Genomic DNA, 6,000 nt, shown 5'->3' with positions numbered 1-6,000 from the left:
ACCTTGTGAAATACGCTACCCCAGATCTAGACATCATTGTCGGTTTAAAAACCCCCTTTACTGCCAGATTTTGAACCGACATTGGCATACCGACAGTGATGGGGGGTTGATATCACCGTCGGTTCTTAAAAACCGACACTGATCTACAGGCAACAGTATCGGTTTCTGGCTCCACCCGACAGTGTCTAGTTGTACAACACTGCCGGTTTGCAGTCTCAACCGACAGTGATGGTTGCATCAAGAGTGTCGGTTCTTGGCTCAAGCCAACAGTGTTGAACAAGACTACACTGTCGATTCATGGCTCAAGCCGGCAGTGTTGAGCAAGCCAACACTGTCGGTTCATGGCTCAAGCCGGCAGTGTTGAGCAAGACAACACTGCCGGTTTGTTGATAACCGGTAGTGATGGCCCGTTCGTATTTTATTGTTTTATAATTGATTTTAATTTATATTTTTTCGTGGAATCGGGTTTCGCTTTATATACGCTACGTAGACGACAGGTCCATCAATATTAAACATTACAAATGCTACGGTTACAGTTCAAATGTTCTTATCCAGATCTCGATCCCTCAAAATAAAAAAGAAATGTTCTCGGACTTCACAGATTGTGCAATGCTTCTCGGACTTCTTACAATAATCTGGCGAGCCGCTCTGGGCCATACTGGTCCTTACTTCACGGATTGTGCAATGAAAAATACTCCATCTCCGGTTCCTTGCTCTCAGCACTGTGCATCACTGTTTGGCGCTATAGCGCTGGAAAAACAGCTCTGGCTCCTTGCGCGCTGTCTCCAGAGCCAGAGGAGCCAAACTTTAGGTGCTCCACGCGGCTCCGCCACAGTAGTGGCACAGAGCTGGAGCCGCGTGGAGCCTCTCCAAACGAGGCCTTCGCCCCTGAAGAAACCTATTTGTTGTCATCCACCTTAGTACATCTCCAACAATTGACTTTTAAGCTAGCTCTATATTTTTTCATATTTTAATAGAAAAGAGAGAAAAAGCTAACTTTTGATCAAGAGCTAAGTTTTTGCACATATTTTAAGGTTACGTGAGAGTGTCATGTGGGCTATCAATGTTAAAAGTTATGTGCTAAAAGTTACCACTATTGGAGAAGTTGTGTTAGAGCATGTAACTAGTTCTAACCTCTGCGTGTGCCCTTATTAGGATCTATAGAAGTCTAGTGTCTCATAAAGACCAGCAGCATATACAGGAAGCTCGATTAATTGGAACAGGTGACAGAGATATATAGAGGATACTTTCACATATATATTATATCACCACATGCTAATATTCTGATCCTGGACGAGAATTTCTTGAGAAGGACGAGACTCAAAGCACTAAAGAGGTATAGTCCAAGTAGATGATGCAAGGTTGTTTTCACGCATGAAGAGTAATGTTCCCATCATCAGTATTATGTTTGGAAAATGAGCTTCATTCTAAGGCGTCGACGGGAAATAGAGTGTGAATCCGTACCGTTAGTGCAGCAACTTGCCAACTTGTGGTTGCCTAATTTGGACTTAGCAACCACTTGCTTAAACTAATAACAGGTGCTTAGTTGGTGGCTAAGCTAGATTAGGGAGTGGCGTTCAGGTGTCTGGTTTGACGACCAAGTCAATAATCTACCCAAAAACTGCCATTACAAGCATTCGATGTCATTTGACTCGGCTTTTAGTTGCACGTTTGATGGAGTGGATGAGATCTTCTCGCCTTGCTGTCTCCCTGTTGGGTACATCACCGTTTCTTAAGCTACACTCTTTGCAGCCTATTCGTCTTAATTCATTTGTTTCAGGAATAGTACTGATGACGAACTAGGGTACATGTACTAATAGTAATAGCTGCTAGGGCTCACTTTCCTTCTTTTCTTGAACTACAATCGTACACACGCACACCACAACACAAACAGAAAAAAAAAATAGTGGAGACGTATCCCACGGAGACATTGTTTAGATCTGTCCCAGATGCATGACACATGCTTTTTTCAGTTAAAAATCCTCAAGGGGTTTTGTAAATTTACTACATCAACTTGCTGGAATTTGCAAAATTTTCAGTCCTTTTTTCGGATAGGGTAATAGCCATATAAGAAGGCTATTCAGTTTGTAATGGTAGTTTGCATGTAAAGTGCATGTGTCCTGGTCGTCTGGATCTAGCTTAGTTTCGTCCGGGGCGTGTCTATTGAATGGTCAAACCTTAATCGAATATTGAAATGTACCCCATGTACTGGCTTGTACAAGTGGAGGTGTCCTATGTCAAGCAATTATTGTGATATGATCTTCGCCTCAAAGTCAACTGACGTAGACACCGGAGGCTGGGGAGAGACGACACGTCTCTATGAAACGGCGTTTATTAGCAAGAGTTTTCAGTTTTGGTGGCACGTGCTGCTAAGGCGGTTCGTGACATAGTAACTCCGTAGAAATTCCGCGGTAAATAGTCGTCCCGTGTGACTCTCAGAATAAATTACCCCGTGTTCCAAACATGACTAATATATCCATGAGTTTGTTAGAATTTTGTTGATTTGGCCCCCGTGAAAAGACTTCGTGCCACTGTGTCGTTGTTTACTATTTGCAATTTTTGGTTTACAGTTCTCTTATTTATATTCCTTAGTTCTTAGGTTAGTACGTATCTAGGTTTATCGTAAGTCGAATTTGTTTAACAATAGCATGAGTTATAATACAAATCAGCATTGATTGACTCAATATGGATTTTGATTATCATATACACAATCACACAAGGAGGAGTGTGAAATATGTACCTAATATTAGAATTTCTTTCACTATAGTGTCCGTGCTAACGCTACGGCTTAATTTCAGTGATGCACATGAAAACAACTAAACGACGAAATAATATCATTATTATTAATTTATATAATCTTTTGAAACAATACAAAGTTAAATACCAAAATATATAAATAATTCACATGTATACATACTAATATCTATTATTTATATTGTCCAAACTTTCACATGTATAAAGACATCTCAGAGGGGAATTTCATCTTAGATTGGAATTTTTTCCCAAAATTTCAAAACTCTAACATCAACGGGGATTAGAAAACTCATGGCCCTGTCGCCATCATTACCACCGCTGTTGCCTTGTGTCAGACATACAAACTAAAACAACTAAATTATGAGCTGACAAAACTTAAATTTTTTAAAGACAAAAAAAATACCCATGCCTTGCTACATGAAAAATATTTCACAAACTGATAACCTCAAACTTTTTAGCCAACTTTTTCATTCTAATTCTTTCCTTTTTCAACAATTACATTGCAACTCCACTAAAACTTTGTAGCCAATTACATTGCCAAGCCCTTGACGATATGTGGCGCCGCATCTTCCTCGCTCCTCGCTCGAAACGCCTCCAGCGCCGGCAACTCTGACCGGCCACGCCGTGCGCCGCTCTATCCAGGCCACGCCACCTCAACACCGACAAACAAACACAAACCCATACACCCATTCAGCAAAGAATTAGATTTAATAAATTTACCCCTTCAAAAAGCAGGAAAAATCTCATCACCAGCCACTTAGTTCTTACTGTTGTAAATGATGAAGCACATATAGATGCATTATGGGCATATCAATAACACCTAGAGATCCTATATGTGTGGTTGTTTAACAGATATGGAGTATGTAATTGTATCACAGGTAGAGATATGAGTACGGATACTGAATAAAATGACTCTAGGTTGCAAAAGAATATGTTAAACTCAAGTAGTTGGCACAATAATGACATAAATGGTGGCAAAACTGATGCTTGGATAGATAAATGACCATAGAGTGCGAGCAGTATATACTAACTTCAATGCTCAAAGAATACAAGTACTTTAGGATCAACTGACTATCAAGAAACAAATGCAAGCATGTTGAAATTGTGTAGCACACTGAAGCACAAAAAATAGATGTAAGATTTATCTATTTCTCAAAATATCTAGCATGGAAAGAAATGTTATCCATCTAGAAAAAACATGCCAAGATAATAACCCCAACGACCGATCAAATACAGGATATTAGTGAGGGTATACATGACAAAACAGTCAGGAGAAGAAATATTCTGTAGGAAGTACAATAGATTTACTAAAAGAACAGCTTACAACAAACGGGAATGCTTATTCAAGAAGAGCATGCAAAAAAAAACAGCTAACCTGGATCTCTTCTGGGAACGTCGCACTAAACAGCATTGTCCGCCTGACACCTAGAAGTGACATGTCCACTTGCTCAACAATTCTTCTAACTGTGGATTGAAACACATATCAAGCATTCTATCTGCCTCATCACGGGAAAAGGTAGAGTGCAAAGATATTCTTGCCCTTTCCAACAAAACAATCATTCGGTCAGGCTAGCCGCAAGAATGTCAACACCCCTCTCGAGATCTCTTAACTGCAAATTAGAATATAAATTTAGAATGTGATACAAATTTCAGAAAATAAGTAATGGTCAAAGGTAATGTCCACCTGACACCTAGAAGAGGCATGTCCATTTGCTCAACAATTTTTATAACTTGTGTTTCAAAACCCATATCAAGCATTCTATCTGCCTCGTCAAGGGCAAGGTAACAAATTGCCTGCAAAGCAATTGCCTCTTTGAATAGGCCATGTTTTAGAGGCCGCTCATGTTTATGACTTTTTTGGTGAAATATGGGTGAACACATGAAAAGTAGTTCTATCAAGATTTTGTCTAAATAGCCATGTGCAAAGAATTTTTCCACACATCCGTTTTGGAATGGCTGAACCCTTTTTTTCAAAGAACCGAATGGTTGAACCTTTGACCATTACTTATTTTCTTAAATTGTATCATTTTCTAAATTTATATTCCAATTTGCAGTTAAGAGATCTTGAGAGGGGTGTTAGACATTCTTGTGGCTACCCTGACCGATTGGTTCATTTGGTGAAAACGGCATGTAAACATTGCATTGTTGCTTACCAGCTAATGGGTCAGAAATATATACCAAGGAAACAACTTTCACAAAACTAATTGAGCTATTAAAGGCTACAATAGTCACCAATACAATAAATCATGTCGAATCAGCTGTCGTCGAATCAGCTGTCGAGCTGTATTCAAAACTTGATAGGCAAAAAGAGACCACCTGATTAGTAATTGGGACTCCTCCACAAGCGACAACTACCATAGCAACCACCCACCACATGCATGGATCTGCCGGAGCATCCTATAGAGGTGGAGAAACAAGCAACCAAATGAACCTCTCCTAATAATTATTATAGATAAATAATTATACAAGACATTTTTATATTTATTCTTAAATAATATCATTGGAAGAACATATGTAATTCATACATTTTATATTTAATGCCAGCTTACTTCTTGCCAAGAAGTTGCCCCATCCTAGCTTCCCAGTGGCCACACTTGTGCAGTGTCACACCACGGCACTTTGAGCTCCCCCTCGCGAACCCTGTGCTCTGGCGCCGGAGTATGTGCACGAACTCCTTGGTGCAATTCCTCATCTAGAAAGCACGCCCATCAATCCACCGCGAAACTATCGATCATGGAAAACTGTAGATGCCACTTGATATTTTCATGCAACTATTACTTGCTTCAAATCTAGGAGAAATGGAGAACATGTCCTTTATTTCCATGATCAGGCAACAGCTCTCAGATGGCTATAGCAAGAGATACAGGCATCAGTTCACATTACCTGAAGATTATTTGTGCAGGGTACAATACAGATTGGCAAAAGTGAGCAGCAGCGGCAGTGCCAAGATCCAGCAGGCTGCCCACATTCTCCCTAGCTTCATCTTCTTTCTGAACCTGCTCTCTACCAGAACAGCAATGCACAATTAAAATGCATCCAATTCATGCATTCAAACAATGATTCGAACAGACCGGCCACAGAGTAATAAAAATTAAATACCTCTTTCAGAACTTACCAAGAACAGAGCACGTCATCACACTTGCCTGCACCACCTCTCTGCATTCACAGTATTAGTGGGGTGATGATGAAGGAGGGTCCATTGGCAAGCATGGTGGAAATTATGCTTTAGATATATTAAGAACCAAT

This window comes from Miscanthus floridulus, chromosome 3 (genome assembly GCF_019320115.1).
Source record: "Miscanthus floridulus cultivar M001 chromosome 3, ASM1932011v1, whole genome shotgun sequence".
Classification (NCBI taxonomy): Eukaryota; Viridiplantae; Streptophyta; class Magnoliopsida; order Poales; family Poaceae; genus Miscanthus; species Miscanthus floridulus.
Note: the sequence above shows the minus strand (reverse complement) of the source record.